Source organism: Schistocerca nitens, chromosome 4 (genome assembly GCF_023898315.1).
Source record: "Schistocerca nitens isolate TAMUIC-IGC-003100 chromosome 4, iqSchNite1.1, whole genome shotgun sequence".
Lineage (NCBI taxonomy): Eukaryota > Metazoa > Arthropoda > Insecta > Orthoptera > Acrididae > Schistocerca > Schistocerca nitens.
In genome coordinates, this window is record NC_064617.1 from 574,013,808 (window position 1) to 574,039,935 (window position 26,128).

Here is a 26,128-nt window from a genome sequence, read left to right on the forward strand (position 1 = left end):
GTGGACTTGCCTATGGACTAGGTGATATGGGCGCAATAACTCTGTTACCTGGAAATTCCTTAAGTTCAGCAGTGACTTTGTCCCGTAATGCAATGGGAACTGTTCCGAACCGGCAAAAATTCGGCTGAGGATTGTGTTTCAGAGCAATATGTACAACAAAATTGTTATCTTTGCATAAACTTTCAGAAGAGAGTTCTGGGAACTCTCTTTTAGCAAGCTAGCTACACTCCTTTTGCATTCAGTGTAGACACTGACAACACATTGTCCTGAATATTAAGGCCAAGCAAATCAAAAGCATCACGACCAAATATGCTCTCACATTCGCGTGATTGTAGCACTGTGAAAGTCACTGTTCGTGTATGCAAGTAATACGTGGCAGGAAAAGTACATGTTCTGAGAACCGGGAATGTCTTGTCCATTATAAGCCGTCGGTTCCGTGCTAGTTTTAGACAGGCGTGGGGAGATTAACGGTTCATATGTGTGACGATATAGCAATGTGACTGAGACATCAGTGCCCAACTGAAATTTCACATGTTTCCCACAAATAAGTAAATGGACAAAAAGTTTGTTTGTCTGGCGTATCACTGAAGAAACTGCAAGCTTGCTAGTTACTGTCTTGGTATATACTGCATTAATGACATCAGCCATGTGACTAGCTTTTTATGAGTGAACCGAATTATTATGATCGTGCCGTTGCAAACATTCGGATTGCTCATGTCCTCTCCTACCACAAGCGTAACACTGAGCTTGTCGGGAGCGGCAGTCTTGGCGTTTGTGCCGTGTACAACAGCGAGGGCTGGACTTAATTCGGTTCTCCTGTGTAGTGAGCTGCTTACGTGGCATGGAAGTTTGCTTACTCTTCGTGGCTAGCGCACGCCGCCGATGTGGAAGATGGCGATCGCAACCAAGGGACTCAACCTGACAAATAGCTGGCTACTCAAATGTTTGAGCCGACAACGTTCCGGAATCGTACTGACCTAGTATTTGCACTGCCTGTTGAAAGGACGGATAGGACTGTTCCAAAATTTGTCCTCTGATTTTGACATCAGGTACACTGTACACGATCACATCACGCAACATAGCATCCGAATATAAAGCACGGCAAGCACATTTGAATTTCCATTTCCTTGTCATACCTTGCAAATCAGTTACCCACACGCGATATGTTTGTTCTGCCCGTTTTTTGCAATTAGGAAATTGATAACTAGCTGCTACCCCATTCACTTATTGGTCGTAATAGTCTGTTAAGGCGTGTACCACCTATCCATAACTAAGTTTACTCGGAGTGGCGTTAGGATATAACTTCTGGATAAGTCTGAACACTGCACTTACTGCCGTTGCTAATAGATGTGGAAATTTCACATAACCTGGTAAATTGTGGGCAATGAGATAGGATTTGAACTGGGCTAACAACTCGAGCTATTCCTCGTCTTGTTCACACAAAACAGCGAAAAGGTGATATACCAGCAGTAGTAGGCAGTGCTTGTTCTATCGGGAGCGCAGCGTTGACCAGTAGCTGCTACACCGTGTTAAATTACGTGGAGATTTGTTGAGTCTGGAACTGAAACGCCTGCATTGGCTGTGTGGTATGTTACGCTTGCGGCTGTGGCGCCTAAGCAGGGAGCAGGAAAGGTTTAGGGGAAGGGGGGGTGGTCTTGTTGGAAGATGCAAAGGCAACAACCAAGCAAAATAGGCAAAGAAAATTTCTGCAACGCCCAATGAAAACATTGAGTAGCAAAATCGGCAAGAAACTGTTGAAGCAATATGCGCCCCTGAAAAGTAAAGAAAAGAGAGAATTAAGGCGTCAGTACAAAGAAAACACACAAATTTTCGTGGCCATCAGCACGGAGCTAGTTTGTAACCCTTCATAGCTAGCTGTTGGGTGTCGCCCACTTATTTTGTGTAGGGTTCCTAAGGGATGCAGCGTTCTCGGAATGCTATTCAACAATTCAAGCAAATAACTATAGTAGTTTTATTTCTATTAAGCAGATTGACAATACTTAACTTGGAGATTTACAAGAAGCAGTCGAAAACGAAGGGCGGAAAGCAAACAGTTATGTTCGTCGATATAGACAAGTCCAACTAAGCACCTGATACGGATTACTACAAACTGTTCTGCGACTGCCAGTGTACAACCGTCCAGTAATGTCCACATTCGGAGCTGATCTGAGAGGCCGAAGCTGGCAGGAGCGGCGCTTATATTCAGTTTTTGCCGGAGTCGCTCCTGTCGTGGTGCGGTCCAAATCAGCGCACCACTGGCCGACGTTGTTTCACAAACTTCTAGGGTCTTCATCTTCGTTTCTGCGCTTGCGGTTACGCCAGAACACGGGTGGCCATCTGTCTCGGCAATCTGTGGACGAGAATGTCCTGGAAAATCCTGTCGTAAACGTTCTGCAGGTCCAGGAATACCGTTGGCGTCGACGTGATGTAGTTAAAGCCTTTGCTGGCATGTGATCCTAGGAAATTGCAGTTAGGGCGCCTGGTGTGAAAGTTAACCGTGGTGGGACTATTATATGATTTCTAATGTAGGCAAAAGTTAGTGTGCTAATAACATTTATTTTCCCATAACAGACATAAATTATGCTAAACAGGTTATTGATTGAATACCGTAAACAACTAACAGGTGATTTAAGACTACACTGGACAAGGATTCTGGGTGGGAGAGACATTTTAACTAGTGGATTGAGTCAAGTACTATGGCCCTAAAAATGTGAATAACGCACCCTGAATTAATCTGACGATGACCAGACTTTGATTGGTCAAATCTACTGAAGTTTCTCTACATATATGCAGCTAGGAGCAAGTGGAGATTGAGATGTGTACGCCCTGACAATGCCGGAGTCGCAGTACGTTATCCTGTTTGCTTCGTGTGGCGATGTAACTTTCAGATGGCGAGATGTGTGCTGCGGAGGTGAGACGTGGGGGCGGCACCTGTGAATCGATCGTGGCCACAAAAGGAAAGAAAAAATCTCACTGTTTAGCAATGAGGCACTCTTTACCAGAGCCCTGAATTCACGGTAGATTTCAGTGTGTGGCTCACCCGTTTATGGTAGTACCAAGGGCCAATTTGGCTTCCTCATACGACAGATCGCGCAAGAATACCAAACGTCAAGACTGGTAAACCAAAAACGAATAAGTGTGCCCTCGGCAAACGAGTGATCCGAGACGTTTGAAGTCACACTGTCGATACAGTAAGAAGTTCACTACAGGCTCCCCAGCCTAAACTACTCGCAAGTGAAGTCAGGACAGGTCCCAAGTACCAACAACAGACGCCAGAGCTTCGACCAGAAGAGCTTACCAGACCGAAGTACCGCACCCGAGTGCCTCGCACCTCTCCAGAAAATAATCCGTTTTCCCGCAAAGCGCACAAACGACACCGCCTTCACCCCATTTTGAGCCAATGACAGGGCTGTAGAGGCGCTTAATCTTCCCTCCCATGCGAAAGCACCAACTCATGTCGAACCAGGACAAGAGTTAAGAAACCGGCATCTCTGAAAAAAAAAAGAGAAACCGCCAATTACTGGCCTTTTTATTAAGTTTCCTTAGAGGGGGAAGGGATGATTTTTTCCGAAGTCGTGTCTCTTCCCACGGTAACAAGCGAACAGATTCAATCTCAAATTCTTTTAAAAATTTTATGGGACTTAACTGCTAAGGTCATCAGTCCCTAAGCTTACACACTACTTAACCGAAATTATCCGAAGGACAAACACGCATACCCATGGCCGAGGGAGGACTCGAACCTCCGCCGGGACCAGCCGCACAGTCCACGACTGCAGCGTCTGAGACCGCTCGGCTAATCCCGCGCGGCCCAAAGATCTTTATCTACATCGCTTATGCATTGGAGCTTTTAGAAACAGGTGTATAACCATGGAAGAGTCCATGCAGGTGCTCTTACAACAATTTAAAGTGTGAATAACAGTTTCACACAATGGATAAAGGAATCGAACAACATGACAACAAAGTAACGCAAATCGATAAGAGGTCTACAGATTTAGAGACAAGATTCAATGGATTTCATTAACTTCATTGCCCGGCTTAACTGAAGAACAGGTAGATTAGAGATTAGATTACTGTCGTGATTTGGTCAGTTTCTGAAATAGATAATCGATTAAAATTGCGTGGGATGTGCTGGATGGTAATCTCCAACACATACACAATGTAAAGACAGAACGGGATAAAACGTTGCAAAGAATTGAGGCTTCATCTACATCTGCATCTACATGATTACTGTGCAATTCACAAGCACATGCCTGCCAGAGGGTTCATCGAAATACCTTCAAGCTAATTTTCAAGCGTTCCACTCTTGAAGAGTATGCGGAAAATCTCTCCGTTCGACCTTTGATTCCTCGTATAGTTATCATTCTCTCTAGTATTTTATTCCTAGCATTTTAAAACTCGGAGGAGGAAGTTGGCGATTGAAATTATATGAGAAGATCCTGCCGCAACTAAAAACGCCTTTGTTTTTATGACTGCCATCCCAAACCGCGTATCATATCCATGGAACTTTCTCCCCTATTTCGCAACAGTACAAAAGGAGCTGTCCTGTTTTAAAATCTTTCGATGTTCCCCGTCGACCCTGTCTTATATGGCCCAAACAACAGACATCAATACTCCGGAAGAGGGCGGGCAAGCATAGTGTATGCAATCTCTTTAGTGGTCCTGCTGCATTTTTTAAGTGTTCTGACACAAAATTGTAGCCTTTGGTTTGCTTTACGCACAACATTATCTATGTCATCGTTCTAATTGAAGTTACTCTTAATTGTAAACATAAAGTATTTAGTTGATTCTATAACCTTTAGAGTTGTGTGATTTATTGTGCAACCGAAATTTAGCGGATTCCATTTATTCCTCTGATGGATGTCTTCGCACTTTTCATATTGAACTGCCACTTTTCGCACAGTACAGATAGATATATCTCAATCGTTTTGCAATTTGTTTTGATCATCTGATGACTTTTTAAAATGGTTAATGAGAAAATCAACTGCAGACAATCTAAGGACGTACCCAGATTGTCTCCTATACCATTTATGTAGATCAGAACAGCAGCCGGCCTACAACACTCTCTCGGGGAGCGTCAGATACTACTTCTGGTTTACTCGATGATTATCCATCAATTACTACGTATATGTGACCTTCCTGACAGGGGAAATCACCAATTCAGTCGCACTACTGAGACTATACTCCACAAGTACGCAATTAGATTAGGAATCGCCTGTGAGGAACGGGATCAAAAACATACTAGAAATTTAAAAAAATATCGAATCAGTTTCAGATTCCCCTTATTTTACAACAACGATTTTTTTCTGAATCCGTGTTGACTATTAGTAAATAAATCATTTTCTTCCAGATAACACAATGTTCGAACACTGTATATGTTCCAGAATGCTATTGGAAATCGCCTGTAGCGATAAGGGTCTGTAATTCATCAGATTAAATCTATTTCCTTTCCTGGGTGCTTATGTGACTTGTGCAACTTTCCCATCCGTAGGTACGGATCTTCCAAGAGCGAGCAGTTGTATATGAGTGCTAAATCTAGAGCTATTTTATCAGCATACTCTGAAGGGAACTTGACTGGTGTACAATCAGGACCTGAGGCCTTGTCTTTATTAAATGATTTAAACATCTCTGCTGCACGGAGGATATCTACTTCTGAGTTACTCATGGTGGCATCTGTTCTTCGCTAGAACACTGGAATATTTAGTTCGTCTTTATTAGTAAAGGAATTTCAGAAAACAGTATTTAGTAACTCTGCTTTAGTGGTACTGTCATCAGTAACATCATCATTGTTATCACACAGTGTGTGTATTGATTGTCTCCAATCCCTGGTGTACTTTACAAACGACCAGAGCTTCTCTGGATTTTCAGGTAGCTTCATTGGTTCAAATGGTTCAAATGGCTCTGAGCACTATGGGACTCAACTTCTGAGGTCATTAGTCCCCTAGAACTTAGAACTAGTTAAACCTAACTAACCTAAGTACATCACAAACATCCATGTCCGAGGCAGGATTCGAACCTGCGACCGTAGCGGTCTTGCGGTTCCAGACTGCAGCGCCTTTAACCGCACGGCCACTTCGTCCGGCGTAGCTTCATTGTGGAAAATATTAAAACCATCTTGCATTGAAGTTAGCGCTAAATTTCGAGCTTCTGTAAAAGCAGGCAAATCTTATATATTTTGCGTTCTTTAAAATTTGGCATGGATTTTTTCGTTGCTTCTGCAGCAGTGTTCTCACCTTTTTTGCTTGTAATAAGTGATCTTATTTGGTATATATTTCTCAAGTGTTGTCGATACTGTTTTTGGTTTACCCTTACGTTGTCCGACTGGAAGAAGTCTAATAGGATGCGTCAAGTGAATCCTTATCTGCTTTTTTTTAAATAGATATACCGTGCATTTATTTTTGGTGGGTTTGAATATTCCAGTATTCAATCTCGCTACAACTTCCTTGTGGTCTGTAATCACTGTATCCGTCATTTTTGTTCCTATCTGCTCAGGATAATTTGTTGTTAAGTGGTTAAGTATTTTTTCGCAAACATTTACACTTCGAAAGGGCTCCTGAATTAATTGTTCACAGTAATTTTCTAACGTCGCATTCAGAACGGTTCCGGACGACATTTTATGCCTACCACCAACTTTAAACATTTATTTTCGCCAACGTATGGAGGCTATAATGAAGTCACCACCAGCTGTAATTGTATGACTGGGGTATCTATTTGAAATTAGATGGTTGGGTTGGGCTTGGGTTGTTTGGGGGAAGAGACCAAACAGCGAGGTCATCGGTCTCATCGGATTAGGGAAGGATGGGGAGGGAAGTCGTCCGTGCCCTTCCAAAGGAACCATCCCAGCATTTCCTGGAGTGATTTAGGGATATCACGGAGAACCTAAATCAGGATGGGTGGAAGCGGGATTGAACCGTCGTCCTCCCGAATGCGAGTACAGTGTGCCACCACTGTGCCACCTCGCTCGGTGAAATTAGATCCACGCTTTCTTTGAATTGTTGAGTAACTGTGTCTTCTAAGTCGGGAGTCAATATTAATTTATTCCGGTTATCAAGTAATAGTTCTAAACATACTACCCCACAGCAACAAAAAACGTAAGTTTCACAAGGCAAGCTACTTCTGACAACAATGAACACTGCACCACCAACTATATTTAATCTATGCTTTCTGAACACGATTAGGTCCTCCGTACAAATTTCGGCTGAACTTATTTCCGACTATAGTAAGCTTTCTGTATCTACAAAGATTTAAGCTTCAGTATTTTCTATTAGCACTGGGACCTCTGGTTCTTTTGAAACACAGCTACTACGTCAGTTTACACCTACGGTAACTATTGCTGCTAGGTTTACTTTCCGTGTTCGTCATCCACCCTTATAGACTAACGCCCTTTCTGTAGTTTACCGAGAGAGTTCAACCTAGAAAACCACCCAGCACCAAGCCACTCAGCCCCCGCCACTAGTACAGCCGCCTCCTGAGTATAATGGACCCCTGACTTATTAAGGAAACCCGGAAACCCACCACCCTCTGGTGCAAGTCAAGGAACCCGCCATCTACACGGTCTCAAACTCGTCTAATCCTTTGATTCAGACTCTGCACTCGACTCTGTACCAAAGGACCACAGTCGATTCTGTCGAGAAGGCTACGGATGGTGAGTTTTGTCTTTATCTCGCTTGCAAGTGTGGCAGTCCTTACCAATTCGGCTATCTGCCCGAAAGCAGAGAGTATCTCTTCTGATCCAAAGAGACACTTATCGGTAATTCCGATACGACCCACCACCTGCAGTTGGCTTCACACTGAGCTCTTCATGTTATCCAGAAGCATCCTTTACACATCTGGAATGACTCTTCCCAGTATGAACACAGAGTGTACACTCGATTCCTTCTCGTCCTTCGCAGCCATATCCCAAAGAGGCCCCATTACGTGCCTAACATAGGAGCTCTCAACTACGAGAAATGCAATCCCCAGCGAATGCCCAGACGTTGGCGACCGAGAGGCCCCCCTCTGGAACACGTAGAGCGACTGCATCCGACTCAGGGACTTCGACAGTCATAGATAGTGTTCGAAATTTCTTCGTCAGACGAACAGGGGAGACTCTCCGGTCCCTCCCCCGGAAGGTCCTTCGCTGTTTACCGCTACTTGGAACTTCCACTCGACGGGTGAGGGGAAAACTTCAGTGCAGGCAATACCCAGAGCTACCACAGTAGTCGACTCATCGGCCGTACTGAACTTCGCCAACCCCACGCAGTGGCGCCCACGGTCAATAGTCTCAAGCTGTGTGATCGATGTCAAACCGTGTGCAAAGTGTCACCAACTCAGTTTGCAGATAAACACAGCTACCCAGCTTCTATCCATAACAAAGACGGATAACTGTTTATAATGCTAGACTGTGCCTAGTAAGCACTGAAACACGCAAAAAATTAAACGAACAGGGGAGACTCTCCGGTCCCTCCCCCGGAAGGTCCTTCGCTGTTTACCGCTACTTGGAACTTCCACTCGACGGGTGAGGGGAAAACTTCAGTGCAGGCAATACCCAGAGCTACCACAGTAGTCGACTCATCGGCCGTACTGAACTTCGCCAACCCCACGCAGTGGCGCCCACGGTCAATAGTCTCAAGCTGTGTGATCGATGTCAAACCGTGTGCAAAGTGTCACCAACTCAGTTTGCAGATAAACACAGCTACCCAGCTTCTATCCATAACAAAGACGGATAACTGTTTATAATGCTAGACTGTGCCTAGTAAGCACTGAAACACGCAAAAAATTAAAAAAACTAGACTCATATCCTCACAGATTTTTTTAAAGTAAGCCGCTACCGTTTCAAGCTCTTAAATATAATTCGTAAACAAACGGTATACTCACGCTATCTGCGGCAGCAGCGGAAGGTCCTGTTCACTGACGGTCTTACTTAAAAGAGCCGTCATTCACTAAATCACTTTACCTATATATATACGGATAAGGATACACACATTTTACATTCGATTATCAATAACCTAGAGCCTCAATTGCCAAACATTGAACTAGAAAGGGAGGTAGAAAATAAAGAACACAATAAGCCTAAGGAATTTTTCGATTATTGGTTCTTCTACTTGGCCGCTACACTTGTAGCAGAGGGAGCTTCAACAACGAATAACAGCAAGAATTTTGCTATCCCTACAAATTGAAAAGGAACAAAAAAGGGATTAAGATAGGACGTAGATAGAAAGTAGAAGAACTGCTAACGAAGAGTGAAATACTACGCAATAATGGCAATATTAAGTAAAGTATTGAATGAAACACTCTGAAAACTTACAAAAATTCTCAAAATTTACAAAAATTATCAAAATTTACACCCTCAGGAGACATCCATCCAGCACTGTTTCTATGGGATTTAAGGGTTATGTTTCTAGATCTTTGACAGATTACAGGATGAAACGATTTATAATAGTTCACACGACAGGCGATACATGACAATGGGGCATGCTGCAATTTACTATCTGTCATGATTTAGAAACTGCTTTAAAATCTTAATACCGTGCGAAAGTGCAGAAATAAATTACGGCTCGAACTGGTAAGTTTTGAGTCCATATAATAGTAATTCAGGTAATAGCTATAGAGGTTTCACGTAATGCCACACCAACAATGCAACATATTTGGATGAGCCAATAAGAGAAGAACACTTACTGGAGGCAGTAATTAGCTGATTACTATGGAGAGTCAGAGACAAGCTAGTAGTAAAGGATTAGTCAAATGTAAAAAATTTAATAGAATACTTTGAAGAACTAGAAACATTGGAAAGACAGAAAGATGACAAACTGGTAATACTAGCAGCAACAACCAACGTAGCAATAACAACAGTGTCCTGAGTAACTATGAAGACACTAAAAATGTAGAGAAACAGAGGACTGAATGGTCATGATCACATTCGACCTGGAAATAGGTGCAGAAATGCAAGTAATAACGGACAGTATCAGAATAGCACATTCAACAATAATTTCAACACAGGAAGGAAAAACTAATATGCGTGATAGGAGGGGCTCGGTCTGCTGAAGCGATGCACAATGAGCCACAAAAAATAGCTTCAAGTCTGATTAGGTAAGACCATATCAATACATAACACAAGGATCATTAAAAGGAAGTGAAACGCCAGCTAAACCCGCTGGGCAGAACAAGTGATAAGGATTGTGGAAAGGGCCAAATAAGGTTGGGGTCAGTTTCAACTTAAAATTGTGATTTATTGTAATTTAATAACACATTTAAAACCAAAGGGGCACATAGCCGAACTTTTACAACTAAGAGTTTCAAAATCCAAATCTTTCACGGCTGAAGGCCTCCGAACAAGATATCTTAAAAATCAAGAAGGTAAATGTCAAATGACTGAAAATACGCAGTTACAATTACAAACAAAGTAATTAAAATAAATATGTATCACAGTTAGGCTGAAAGTCTAAAGGCAAAGGTGGATAGACAAACATAAACAAGATGCAATACAAATGGCTGAAGGCCCACAATAAAATTTTCCAGATTTTAAAATAAATTACCATAACCTTTGAAAGGCAGAAGGCTGCAATATTTAAGCTTGAAAGGTAATTTTAAGAACAATATTCCAAGCCGCAATGTTTAAGCTTCAAATGTGGTGGGGTTTCTGGTTCCGCTGAATAGGTCAGGAGTTCACTACACTCAACTGGCGGCCACACGGCTAGCGGAGGCTGTGTGGCGTGGACTGGGCGGTTTTTTAGGTTAGAAGGCCTCGGGAAAGTACGGGGTAGACTGCAATCTCAAAGGGTGCATGGCAAATACAGGACGTGCTTGCATCAAGGAACAGTCGGAATTGTAGTTGTAAATTGTTGTAGTTGTGCTGGGAAGGTCCCTGAGCTACAAGCGCTAATAGAAAGCACAAAGCTGAAATCGTTATAGGTACAGAAAGCTGGCTAAAGCCTGAAATGAGTTCTGCAGAAAATTTTACGAAGTCTCAGACGGTGTTCAGGAAAGATAGATTACGCAGAATTGGTGGTGTAGTGTTTGTCTCTGTCAGTTGTGGTTCATCTTGTAGTGAAGTCGAAGTAGATACTCCGTGCGAATTGGTATGGGTGGAGGTCATACATAACAGCCGAACTAAGTTAATAATTGGCTCCTTCTACCGACCCCCAGCCTCCGATGATATAGTTGCTGAGCAGTTCAGAGAACATTTGAGTCTCGAAACAAATAAATATCCCACTCATATGGTTATAGTTGGTAGGGACTTCAGCCTTCCCTCGATATGTTGGCAAAAATACTTGTTCAAAACCGGTAGTACGCAGAAAACATCTTCCGAGATTGCCCTAAATGCTTTCTCCGAAAATTATTTCGAGCAGTTAGTCCACGAACCCACGCGAATTTTAAATGGTTGCGAAAACACACTTGACCTCATAGCCACAAACAATCCAGAGCTAATAGCGAGTATCATGACTGAGACAGGGATTAGTGATCACAAGGTTGTTGTAGCTAGGCTCAATACCGTTTCTTCCAAATCCACCAGAAACAAAGGCCAAATAATTTTATTTAAAAAAGCGGATAAAGTGTCACTAGAAGAGACAATGTCCTTTCCTTCTGAACTGACTATGCTAATGTAGACGAGATGTGGCTCAAATTCAAAGATAAAGTAGCAACAGCAATTGAGAGATTCAGACCTCATAAATTGGTAAGAGATGGAACTGATCCCCCATGGTACACAAAACAGGTCCTAACGCTGTTGCAGAGGCAATGGAAAAAGCATGCGAAGTTCAGAAGAACGCGAAATCCCGAAGATTGGCTAAAATTTACAGACGCGCGAAATTTGGCACGGACTTCAATGCGAGATGCCTTTAATAGGTTCCAAAACGAAACATTGTCTCGAAATCTGGTAGAAAATCCGAAGAACTTCTGGTCGTAGGTAAAGTACACAAGCGGCAAGACGCATTCAATACCTTCTTTGCGCACTGCCGATGGTACTGTTACCGACGACTGTGCCGCTAATGCGGAGTTATTGAACGCAGTTTTCCGAAATTCCTCCACCAGGGAAGACGAATGGAATATTTCAGAATTTGAAACACGAACAGTTGCTAGCATGAGTTTCTTAGAAGTAGATACCTTAGGGGTTGCGAAGCAACTCAAATCGCTTGATACGGGCAAGTCTTCAGGTCCAGATTGTATACCGATTAGGTTCCTTTCAGATTACAATGATACAATAGCTCCCTACTTATCAATCACATACAACCGCTCGCTCACCGATAGATCTGTACCTACAGATTGGAAAATTTCGCAGGTCGCACCAGTGTTTAGGAAGGGTAGTAGGAGTAATTTATCGAACTACAGACCTATATCATTGACGTCGGTTTGCAGTAGGGTTTTGAAGCATATATGGTATTCAAAGATTATGAATCACCTCGAAGGGAACGATCTATTGATACATAATCAGCACGGTTTCAGAAAACATCGTTCTTGTGCAACGCAGCTAGCTCTTTATCCACACGAAGTAATGGCCGCTATTGACAGGGGATCTCAGGTTGATTCCGTATTTCTGAAATTAACTGTAAAGGTTAATGCATATGAAAAAGGCATATGGTATTTCTGTACAACTTAGGAAAAGAACAATGGCAAATGTACATTTAAAAATTGGAAGTGATAACTTCAATGAAGCAGTGCCAACACCAGTGGACAGTGGCTGTGCAAGGGAATCTTATTCACCAGGAAAAAATTGCAACAAAATGGTTACTATGTACTCCACAAGGTAGCATAAAATTACGAACTTATTACATAGATATAAGTTATGCACGTTTCTATCTACATCTACATCCATACTCCGCAAGCCACCTCACCGTGTGTGGCGGAGGGTACCTTGAGTACCTCTATCGGTTCTCCCTTCTATTCCAGGCCCGTATTGTTCTTGGAAAGAAGGATTGTCGGTATGCTTCTGTGTAGACTCTAATCTCTCTGATTTTATCCACATGGTCTCTTCGCGAGATATACGTAGGAGGGAGCAATATACTGCTTGACTCTTCGGTGATTGTATGTTCTCGAAACTTTAACCAAAAACCGTGCCGAGCTACTGAGCGTCTCTCCTGCAGAGTCTTCCACTAGAGTTTATCTATCATCTCCGTAACGCTCTCGCGATTACCAAACGATCCTGCAACGAAGCGCGCTGCTCTCCGTTGGATCTTCTCTATCTCTTCTACCAACCCTATCTGGTACGGATCCCACACTGTTGAGCAGTATTCAAGCAGTGGGCGAACAAGCGTACTGTAACCTACTTCCTTTGTTCTCGGATTGCACTTCCTTAGGATTCTTCAAACGAATCTCAGTCTGGCATCTGCTTTACCAACGATCAACTTGATATGATCATTCCATTTTAAATCTCTCCTAATGTGTACTCCCACATAATTTATGGAATTAACTGCTTCCAGTTGCTGACCTGCCATATTGTAGCTAAATGATAAGGTATCAATCTTTCTATGTATTCGCAGCACATTACACTTGTCTGCATTGAGATTCAATTGCCATTCCCTGCACCATGCGTCAATTCGCTGCACATCCTCCTGCATTTCAGTACAATTTTCCATTGTTACAACCTCTCGATACACCACAGCATCATCTGCAAAAAGCCTCTGTGAACTTCCGATGTCATCCACAAGGTCATTTATGTATATTGTGAATAGCAACGGTCCTATGACACTCCCCTGCGGCCCACCTGAAATCACTGTTGATTAGGGAGACTTCTCTCCATTGAGAATGAAATGCTGCGTTCTGTTATCTAGGAACTCTTCAATCCAATCACACAATTGGTCTGATAGTCCATATGCTCTTACTTTGTTCATTAAACGACTGTGGGGAACTGTATCGAACGCCTTGCGGAAGTCAAGAAACACGGCATCTACCTGTGAACCCGTGTCTATAGCCCTCAGAGTCTCGTGGATGAATAGCTCAGAGTCTCATGGATGAATAGCGCGAGCTGGGTTTCACACGGCCGTCTTTTTCGAAACCCATGCTGATTCCTACAGAGTAGATTTCTAGCCTCCGGGAAAGTCATTATACTGGAACATAATACGTGTTCCAAAATTCTACAACTGATCGACGTTAGAGATATAGGTCTATAGTTCTGCACATCTGTTCGACGTCCCCTTTTCCAATCCTTTGGAACGCTACGCTCTTCTAGAGCTCTACGGTGCACCGCTGCAAGAAGGGGGCCAGGTTCCTTCGCGTACTCTGTGTAAAATCGAACTGGTATCCCATCAGGTCCAGCGTCCTTTCCTCTTTTGAGCGATTTTAATTGTTCCTCTATCCCTCTGTCGTCTATTTAGATATCTACCATTTTGTCATCTGTGCGACAATCTAGAGAAGGAACTACAGTGCAGTCTCTCTCTGTGAAACAGCTTTGGAAAAACTCATTTAGTATTTCGGCCTTTAGCCTGTCATCCTCTGTTTCAGTACCATTTTGGTCACAGAGTGTCTCGACATTTTGCTTTGATCCACTTACCGCTTTGACATAAGACCAAAATTTCTTAGGATTTTCTGCCTAGTTAGTACATAGAACTTTACTTTCGAATTCATTGAACGCCTCTTGCATAGCCCTCCGCACACTACATTTCGCTTCGCGTAATTTTTGTTTGTCTGCAAGGTTTTGGCTATGTTTATGTTTGCTGTGAAGTTCCCTTTGCTTCCGCAGCAGTTTTCTAACTCGGTTGTTGTACCACGGTGGCTCTTTCCATCTCTTACGATCTTGCTTGGCTCATACTCATCTAACGCATATTGTACAATGGTTCTGAACTTTGTCCTGATCCTCAACACTATCTGTACTTGAGACATAACTTTTCTGTTGAGCCGTCAGGTACTCTATAATCTGCTTTTTGTCACTTTTTCTAAACAGAAAAATCTTCCTACCTTTTTTAATATTTCTATTTACGGCTGAAATCATCGATGCAGTAACCGCTTTATGATCGCTGATTCCCTGTTCTGCGTTAACTGTCTCAAATACACTCCTGGAAATTGAAATAAGAACACCGTGAATTCATTGTCCCAGGAAGGGGAAACTTTATTGACACATTCCTGGGGTCAGATACATCACATGATCACACTGACAGAACCACAGGCACATAGACACAGGCAACAGAGCATGCACAATGTCGGCTCTAGTACAGTGCATATCCACCTTTCGCAGCAATGCAGGCTGCTATTCTCCCATGGAGACGATCGTAGAGATGCTGGATGTAGTCCTGTGGAACGGCTTGCCATGCCATTTCCACCTGGCGCCTCAGTTGGACCAGCGTTCGTGCTGGACGTGCAGACCGCGTGAGACGACGCTTCATCCAGTCCCAAACATGCTCAATGGGGGACAGATCCGGAGATCTTGCTGGCCAGGGTAGTTGACTTACACCTTCTAGAGCACGTTGGGTGGCACGGGATACATGCGGACGTGCATTGTCCTGTATGAACAGCAAGTTCCCTTGCCAGTCTAGGAATGGTAGAACGATGGGTTCGATGACGGTTTGGATGTACCGTGCACTATTCAGTGTCCCCTCGACGATCACCAGTGGTGTACGGCCAGTGTAGGAGATCGCTCCCCACACCATGATGCCGGGTGTTGGCCCTGTGTGCCTCGGTCGTATGCAGTCCTGATTGTGGCGCTCACCTGCACGGCGCCAAACACGCATACGACCATCATTGGCACCAAGGCAGAAGCGACTCTCATCGCTGAAGACGACACGTCTCCATTCGTCCCTCCATTCACGCCTGCCGCGACACCACTGGAGGCGGGCTGCACGATGTTGGGGCGTGAGCGGAAGACGGCCTAACGGTGTGCGGGACCGTAGCCCAGCTTCATGGAGACGGTTGCGAATGGTCCTCGCCGATACCCCAGGAGCAACAGTGTCCCTAATTTGCTGGGAAGTGGCGGTGCGGTCCCCTACGGCACTGCGTAGGATCCTACGGTCTTGGCGTGCATCCGTGCGTCGCTGCGGTCCGGTCCCAGGTCGACGGGCACGTGCACCTTCCGCCGACCACTGGCGACAACATCGATGTACTGTGGAGACCTCACGCCCCACGTGTTGAGCAATTCGGCGGTACGTCCACCCGGCCTCCCGCATGCCCACTATACGCCCTCGCTCAAAGTCCGTCAACTGCACATACGGTTCACGTCCACGCTGTCGCGGCATGCTACCAGTGTTAAAGACTGCGATGGAGCTCCGTATGCCACGGCAAACTGGCTGACACTGACGGCGGCGGTGCACAAATGCTGCGCAGCTAGCGCCATTCGACGGCCAACACCGCGGTTCCTGGTGTGTCCGCTGTGCCGTGCGTGTGATCATTGCTTGTACAGCCCTCTCGCAGTGTCCGGAGCAAGTATGGTGGGTCTGACACATCGGTGTCAATGTGTTCTTTTTTCCATTTCCAGGAGTGTAGTTCGCGTCTGTTTGTCACCAGAGGGTCTAATATGTTATCGCCACGAGTCGGTTCTCTGTTTAACTGCTCAAGGTAGTTTTCAGATAAAGCACTTAAAAAAATTTCACTGGATTCTTTGTCCCTGCCACCCCTTATGAACGTTTGAGTCTCCCAGTCTATATCCGGCAAATTAAAATCTCCACCCAGAACATGATGGGGAAATCTACTCGAAATATTTTCCAAATCATCCTTCAGGTGCTCAGCCACAACAGCTGCTGAGCCAGGGGGCCTATAGAGACATACATTTACCATATCTGAGCCTGCTTCACCCCAATTATTTCACATTTCAGATCTCCGTCAATTTCCTTCGATACTATTGCACTTCTTATCGCTATAAACACGCTTCCACATTCACTGTCCAGCCTGTCTCTGCGGTATACATTCCAATCTGAGTTTAGGATTTCATTACTGTTTGCGTCTGGTTTCAGCCAACTTATTGTCCCTAGTACTATATGGGCATTGTGACGTTTCTATAGACGCTCCTGCAGTTTACTATTAGCACATTAATATTGTTATTCCCTGTTGCATTTTGTCTACTCGTACCTTGCCGCGTCTCAGGAGGCGTCTTGTCGGGCCTAGGGAGGGAATTCTCTAACCTAAAAAACCCACATGTGCACTCCACACGTAATCCGCTACGCGCATTCTTAGGAAACGTATCGACGTACAAATAAGTAATATTACTTCATAAATGTGGGTCGTGTAACATCAACGCCATAAATTTTAGCTACAATGTGACGAGAGGAAATTATGTCTATAACAGTTATAAACATTATATATTCGACATATGAAAAAACAGTGAAAACGATGATAAATATTAATTATTTATATAATATTCTATGATGCAATTGGACATATCGATGTGTATCATACAAAGACAATGATAATTGTAAATTTCTTTTATGATCTGCGTTTGTCTTCCTTTGTTTTTACCTTTTGTTGGTTGGCTTTTGTAGGTTGCGGACGCATATCAAACTGAGGTCTCTTTAGAAATTGTAATTATTTGTTAATTATTACTTGAGAATAGAGTTCATTATTATTATAAATATGAGTGAATAATTATTTGTAACTTTAATTCCTCTCTCAGTAGGCATTATCTGTGTTAATTATTTCTTTCCGCTGCAACGAGCGCAGCCATTGATGATAGCGATTTGTATCGCGTTTTTGTCTGTGTTTTCCTTAGAAACAAATCAAATGTTTGCTTGATGAAGTCTACATAGTGCACAATACGAAAGTAGAGTTTATAGAGTTTAATAAGCACTTCAAATACTTACTTATTTGGCCTAACAATAGAAAGTCTCTATCAATTGTCTGCCGCCATATTAACAATAATCTCAGCGGCAAATTCAAATTACGCAACTCTGAAGACATAAATGCCGAACGTAATACAAATGTGTAATAATAAATGTGCAATGATTCGAATCATATTTGTACTTTAAAAACAGTGCTCATAGCACGATCCTTATAAGAAACTTTGTATGGAGCTGAAATTAATTACGCACGAGTTGCGAAGAATATTGTTTCAGCTAACATACGTCAGTGTTGTGCGCGGCTGATATTCGGTGGTTTTAATGATCATTTTGCTGAAGATAACTATTTCCATCATAATCAATAGTTGTATAGAATCTGCTGCATGAACTGTGATTTAGTGACACTTACGCTACTTACAAACAACATTTTAACATGACGTTAACTTGGAGTTCTTTAGCAACTTGACCAAATCTTTAGCCGGGAAAAAAATTTATCTAGTAATTACTGAATGAAATAAAATAAGATTATCATTTTCATTTAGCAATTAGTTAAATACCACACCACTGAGTAACACAGCGAACGCCACACTGGCGCCCAACGTGGGGCCACCAATGCACATTCATTCATTTTAATAATTGAAATTGTGATCTATTACAGGTACGGAGTACCAAATCAAACTATTAATCATTGTTCATTTACTTGTTTCATGAGCACTGGCATCTTCCTACCGAACTGCTGTACGAATCTGTATCTGCGCCGGTGGGACAGCAACTTCATATAAGCAGTGCAGTCCACCACTCTCAATTAATATAGGCAGGAACAGATGTTCATGTTCAGTAATTACAAAGCAGCACACAAACAACATTCGCTGCGTGTACAATTTAAAATTAAAATCAGTACCTCCTGCCATAAGTAGTAATAATTGAATATTGTGGTTACGAGAATAATATTTTTAAGTGTTATTTGTGTATATGTGTTAGTTATAAGATTATTTTGTGTCAATTGGTGCTTGTCAGTGATTTATAAATTTGTTGTTTTATATTGGTGATAGAATGGTTAAATAAAAATAAACCGAATGAGCATACTAATGCCGAGATGACATCAGAGTCTCAGGTAGAACAATCTACCCATATTTCTGTCGAATTATTAGAAAATTTAATTATGAATGATAATTTAGTAACGGATGTCCCGAGTGATAGTAAAACTGAGGAGTTGCCAAAACAAATTGACACTCCTGCATTCAACCAGTTAGGAATTAACGACAATATTTGTTCTGGGCAAGGGGCAGAATTTAGCAATGCTCAAGCTATGTCCATACAGGATATGCTAACAGCATTTTTTGAAAAGTTTGCTATTAAAGAGCAGGAGCGTGAAAGACAAGGTCAGCAGGAGAAGGAATAACGTAGACGGGAAAAGCTTATAGAAAAACAGCAACAGGAGCTCAGGGACCATCTACATCTATATCTACATGGATACTCTGCAAATCACATTTAAGTGCCTGGCAGAGGGTTCATCGAACCACCTTCAAAATTCTCTATTATTCCAATCTCGTATAGCGCGCGGAAAGAACGAATACTTATATCTTTCTGTACGAGCTCTGATTTCCCTTATTTTATCATGGTGATCGTTCCTCCCTATATAGGTCGGTGTCAACAAAATATTTTAGCATTCGGAGGAGGAAGTTGGTGATTGGAGTTTCGTGAGAAGACTCTGTCGCAACGAAAAATGACTTTCTTATATGATTTCCAGCCCAAATTGTGTATCTTTTCTGTGACACTCTCTTCCATATTTCGTGATAATACAAAACGTGCTGCCTTTCTTTGAACTTTTTCGATGTACTCCGTCAGTCCTATCTGGTAAGGATCCCTAACCGCGCAGCAGTACTCTAAAACAGGACGGACAAGCGTAGTGTAGGCAGTCTCCTTAGTAGATCTGTTTCATTTTCTAAGTGTCCTGCCAATAAAACACAGCCTTTGCTTAGACTTCCCCACAACATTTTCTGTGTGTTCTTTTTTCCTATTTAAGTTGTTCGTAATTGTAATACCTAGGTATTCAGTTGAATTTACGGCTTTTAGATTAGACTGATTTATCGTGTAACCGAAGTTCAACGAGTTCTTTTTAGCACTCATGTGGATGACCTCACAATTATCATTATTTAGGGTCAACTGCCACTTTTTGCACCATTCAGAAATTTTTTCTAAATCGTTTTGCAGTTTGTTTTGATCTTCTGGTGACGTTATTTGTCGATAAACGACAGTGTCATCTGCAAACAACCAAAGACGGTTGCTCAGATAGTCTCCCAAAACGTTTATATAGAAAAGGAACAGCAAAGGGCCTATAACACTACCTTGGGGAACACCTGAAATAACTTCTGTTTTACTCGACGACTTTCCATCAAATACTATGAACTGAGACCTCTCTGACAGGAAATCGCATATACAGTCACGTAACTGAGACAATATTCCATAAGCACGCCATTTCACTACGAGCCGCTTGTGTGGTACAGTGTCACAAGCCTTCCGGAAATCCAGGAATACGGAATCGATCTGAAATCCCTTGTCAATAGCACTCAGCACTTCATGTGAATAAAGAGATGGTTGTGTTTCACAGGAATGATGTTTTCTAAACTCATATTGACTGTGTGTCAATAGACCGTTTCATTCGAAGTAATTAATAAAGTTCGAACACAATATATGTTCTAAAATCCTGCTTCATATTGACGTTAACGATATGGGCCTGTATTTTAGTGGATTATTCCTACTACCTTTCTTGAATATTGGTGTGACCTGTGCAACTTTGCAGTCTTCGGGTGCGGATCTTTCATCGAGCGAACGGTTGTATATGATTGTTAAGTATGGAGCTAATGCATCAGCATACTCGGACAGGAACCTAATTGGTATACAGTCTGGACCAGAAGACTTGCTTTTATTAAGTAATTTTAGTTGCTTCACTACTCCGAGGATATTTACTTCTACGTTACTCATGTTGGCAGTTGATCTCGATTCGAAGTCTGGAATATGTAATTTGAGTTGTTTTGTGAAGGCATTTCAGAAGGCTGTGTTTAGTAACTCTGCTTTGGCAGCACTGTCTTCGATAGTATCTCCATTGTTATCGTGCAGAGAAGGCATTGATTGTTTCTTGCCGCTAACATACTTCACATACGACCAGAATCTCTTTCGATTTTCTGCCAGGTTTCGAGACAAAGTTTCGTTGTGGAAACTGTTATAGGCGTTTCGCATTGAACTCCGTTGTAAATTTCGAGCTTCTGTAAAGGATCGTCAATCTTGGGGCTTTTGCGTCTGTTTAAATTTGGCATGTTTGTTTCGTTGTTTCTGCAACACTGTTCTAACCCGTTTTGTGTTCCAAGGTGGATCAGCTCCGTCGTTTGTTAGTTTATTTGGTATAAATCTCTCAACTGCTGCTGATACTATTTCTTTGAATTCAAGCCACATCTGGTCTACACTTACATTATTAATTTGGAATGAGTGAAGATTCTCTCTCAGGAAGGCATCAAGTGAATTATTATCTGCTTTTTTGAATAGGTATATTTCTTGCTTATTTTTCGAGGATTTGGAGTTTACAATATTCGATCTCGCTTTGGCAACCCTGTGTTCACTAATCCCTCAATCGGTTTTGATGCTCGTTATTAACTCAGGATTATTTGTTTCTGTGAGGTCAAGTGTGTTTTCACAACCGTTTACTATTCGCGCGGGCTCGTGAACTAACTGCTCGAAATAATTTTCAGAGAATGCGTTTAGCACAATTTCGGATGATATTTTATGCATACCTCCGGAATTAATCATGTATTTTTGCCAACATATTGAGGGTAAATTTAAGTCACCACCAACTATTATCGTATGAGTCAGGTAAATGTTTGAAATTAAACTCAAGTTTTCTCTGAACCTTTCAGAAAACTGTATCATCTGAACTGGGAGGTCGGTAAAAGGATCCATTTATTATTTTATTCCGGTTGCGAACAATGACCTCTGCCCATACTAACTCACAGGAAGTATCTACTTCAATTTCGCGACAAGTTAAACTACTTCTATCTACTTCAATTTCGGGACAAGTTAAACTACTTCTAACTGCAACAAACACACCACTGCCAAATGTGTTTAGCCTATCCACCGTTAGATTCTTCGCAAAAATTAAGGCTGAGCTTATCTCCGGCTTTAGCCACCTTTCAGTGCCTATAACGATTTGAGCATCAGTGCTTTCTATTAGCACTTGGAGCTCTGGTACTTTCCGAACACAACTACGACAATTTACAACTGTTATACCAATGGTTTCTGTATCTACGTTCTTGTTGCTCATGCCACCAATGATGCCCATCACTTGGTTTCTGAGGACATCCTCAACTGCTACAGGTGGATGGCAGAAGTGGTGAAAACCGCTGGCTACAAGAAAAGGAAAAGAAATTTATGGAAAATATAAACAATATCATTCTGGAAAGAGATAAAGAAATTGTCCGCGGGATAAATCAAGTGTTGGTCGATCGTGATAATGCTATTAGTACCCATTTTAAGCAGGAGATCGATGCAGTAAAAACTACTATTGAACCGTTAACAAACATTCCAGTTCAGGTCAATAGTCTTCAAACTGAAGTAGATAGACTAGAGAACCAATTCAAAGCCTTGGCTACCGCTGTGGAAACAATGCAGGAGGACATTCCCTCTGATATCCGAAAGCAATTCCGAACAGAAATAGCCAGGTTGCTGAGCTCTGAAAATTAAAACTTTGAAAATATGACAGTATGCAGTAATGACAACACTGGTACTGACAGGTAAAAGATCGCAGATAATCAAACGGCGAATTTTAATGCACCACAAGGAAGACCAAATTTTGGTAATCAACCGATATTACCAGAGCAATATGTGACACCAAGGAACAATAATAGTGGAATAGAATGTACTTGTAATAAAGTAACCACACAACCTGCGAATGATAGTAATTCCATGCACTTAACTACTTTGAAGCATGAAGAAAGCCTAATTAAGCATAGACAGTTTCAAATATTTAACGAAGAAAGCAAGAAAAACATACATTCAGTAGTTTTCATTCGAAACTTCAAAAGTGTTCTTCCAAAATCATGGTCGGAAGAACAGAAAATACAGTTTGTGGTTTCACATATTTCTGGTGATGCGGCGCTCTGGGCATTAAATGCAGCAGAAACTTGCAAGAATTTCCACGACTATGAGAAGGCGTTCCTTGACCAATTCTGGTCAGCGTCTACTCAAGAGCGACTCCGTAAAGTTTTTTACAATGCAGAAATGTACAATCCGAAGTCAGGTTCCTTATGAATGTACTTTGAAAAATATATTAACATGACCCGGTATTGGGATGAGCCAGTAACCACCAGAGACTTATTGCGAGTGTTAAAAGCAAGATTACCCATACATATTAGAGAAAAATTATTTAATGTTACAGACACCGATCTGAAAGAATTTCTGTTTGTAATTGATTCCCTGGGTCTAGTGCAAGAAGACGCCAGAAAAAATTCTGACGTGATCAGCAATAACAATAGTCCTAAAAAAAATTTCATGGAATAAAAATAATGGAAATAGGGGCGAAGGTAGTCCAAAGGAAAATAAAAGTAAAGCTTATAGTAACGGAAAATACAATAATAATAATAATAATAGTAGTAGGAATCCATACAACCAAAATTCTAGAATGAGATTTTCACTCTGCAGCGGAGTGTGCGCTGATATGAAACTTCCTGGCAGATTAAAACTGTGTGCCCGACCGAGACTCGAACTCGGGACCTTTGCTTTTCGCGGTCAAGTGCTCTACCAACTGAGCTACCGAAGCACCACTCACGCCCGGTACTCACAGCTTCACTTCTGCCAGTACCTCGTCTCCTACCTTCCAAACTTTACAGAAGCTCTCCTGCGAACCATGCAGAACTAGCACTCCTGAAAGAAAGGATATTGCGGAGACATGGCTTAGCCACAGCCTGGGGGATGTTTCCAGAATGAGATTTTCACTCTGCAGCGGAGTGTGCGCTGATGTGAAACTTCCTGGCAGATTAAAACTGTGTGCCCGACCGAGACTCGAACTCGGGACCTTTGCCTTTCGCGGGCAAGTGCTCTACCAACTGAGCTACCGAAGCACGACCCACGCCCCGTACTCACAGCTTCACTTCTGCCAGTACCTCGTCTCCTACCTTCCAAACTTTACAGAAGCTCTCCTGCGAACCATGCAGAACTAGCACTCCTGAAAGAAAGGATATTGCGGAGACATGGCTTAGCCACAGCCTGGGGGATGTTTCCAGAATGAGATTTTCACTCTGCAGCGGAGTGTGCGCTGATGTGAAACTTCCTGGCAGATTAAAACTGTGTGCCCGACCGAGACTCGAACTCGGGACCTTTGCCTTTCGCGGGCAAGTGCACTACCAACTGAGCTACCGAAGCACGACTCACGCCCGGTACTCACAGCTTCACTTCTGCCAGTACCTCGTCTCCTACCTTCCAAACTTTACAGAAGCTCTCCTGCGAACCATGCAGAACTAGCAATCCTGAAAAAAAGGATATTGCGGAGACATGGCTTAGCCACTGCCTGGGGGATGTTTCCAGAATGAGATTTTCACTCTGCAGCGGAGTGTGCGCTGATATGAAACTTCCTGGCAGATTAAAACTGTATGCCCGACCGAGACTCGAACTCGGGACCTTTGCCTTTCGCGGGCAAGTGCTCTACCAACTGAGCTACCGAAGCACGACTCACGCCCCGTACTCACAGCTTCACTTCTGCCAGTACCTCGTCTCCTACCTTCCAAACTTTACAGAAGCTCTCCTGCGAACCATGCAGAACTAGCACTCCTGAAAGAACGGATATTGCGGAGACATTGCTTAGCCACAGCCTGGGGGATGTTTCCAGAATGAGATTTTCACTCTGCAGCGGAGTGTGCGCTGATATGAAACTTCCTGGCAGATTAAAACTGTGCCCGACCGACACTCGAACTCGGGACCTTTGCCTTTCGCGGGCAAGTGCTCTACCAACTGAGCTACCGAAGCACCACTCACGCCCGGTACTCACAGCTTCACTTCTGCCAGTACCTCGTCTCCTACCTTCCACACTTTACAGAAGCTCTCCTGCGAACCATGCAGAACTAGCACTCCTGAAAGAACGGATATTGCGGAGACATGGCTTAGCCACAGCCTGGGGGATGTTTCCAGAATGAGATTTTCACTCTGCAGCGGAGTGTGCGCTGATATGAAACTTCCTGGCAGATTAAAACTGTGTGCCCGACCGAGACTCGAACTCGGGACCTTTGCCTTTCGCGGGCAAGTGCTCTACCAACTGAGCTTCCGAGGCACGACTCACGCCCGGTACTCACAGCTTCACTTCTGCCAGTACCTCGTCTCCTACCTTCCAAACTTTACAGAAGCTCTCCTGCGAACCATGCTGAACTAGCACTCCTGAAAGAAAGGATACTGCGGAGACATGGCTTAGCCACAGCCTGGGGGATGTTTCCAGAATGATATTTTCACTCTGCAGCGGAGTGTGCGCTGATATGAAACTTCCTGGCAGATTAAAACTGTGTGCCCGACCGAGACTCGAACTCGGGACCTTTGCCTTTCGCGGCCAAGTGCTCTACCAACTGAGCTACCGAAGCACGACTCACGCCCGGTACTCACAGCTTCACTTCTGCCAGTACCTCGTCTCCTACCTTCCAAACTTTACAGAAGCTCTCCTGCGAACCATGCAGAACTAGCACTCCTGAAAGAAAGGATATTGCGGAGACATGGCTTAGCCACAGCCTGGGGGATGTTTCCAGAATGAGATTTTCACTCTGCAGCGGAGTGTGCGCTGATGTGAAACTTCCTGGCAGATTAAAACTGTGTGCCCGACCGAGACTCGAACTCGGGACCTTTGCCTTTCGCGGGCAAGTGCTCTACCAACTGAGCTACCGAAGCACGACTCACGCCCGGTACTCACAGCTTCACTTCTGCCAGTACCTCGTCTCCTACCTTCCAAACTTTACAGAAGCTCTCCTGCGAACCATGCAGAACTAGCAATCCTGAAAAAAAGGATATTGCGGAGACATGGCTTAGCCACAGCCTGGGGGATGTTTCCAGAATGAGATTTTCACTCTGCAGCGGAGTGTGCGCTGATATGAAACTTCCTGGCAGATTAAAACTGTATGCCCGACCGAGACTCGAACTCGGGACCTTTGCCTTTCGCGGGCAAGTGCTCTACCAACTGAGCTACCGAAGCACGACTCACGCCCCGTACTCACAGCTTCACTTCTGCCAGTACCTCGTCTCCTACCTTCCAAACTTTACAGAAGCTCTCCTGCGAACCATGCAGAACTAGCACTCCTGAAAGAAAGGATATTGCGGAGACATGGCTTAGCCACAGCCTGGGGGATGTTTCCAGAATGAGATTTTCACTCTGCAGCGGAGTGTGCGCTGATGTGAAACTTCCTGGCAGATTAAAACTGTGTGCCCGACCGAGACTC

General features: G+C 43.2%; 2 non-coding genes across 2 annotated transcripts; both read right to left on the reverse strand.

The window, feature by feature from the left end:
* Nucleotides 1-24,307: 24,307 nt before the first annotated feature.
* Nucleotides 24,308-24,382, reverse strand: Trnas-cga (transfer RNA serine (anticodon CGA)). The gene has a single exon. It is a non-coding gene; the product is annotated as a tRNA-Ser (tRNA).
* A 1,428-nt stretch (nt 24,383-25,810) lies between these two features.
* On the reverse strand, nt 25,811-25,885 carry Trnas-cga (transfer RNA serine (anticodon CGA)). The gene has a single exon. It is a non-coding gene; the product is annotated as a tRNA-Ser (tRNA).
* Nucleotides 25,886-26,128: the final 243 nt, after the last annotated feature.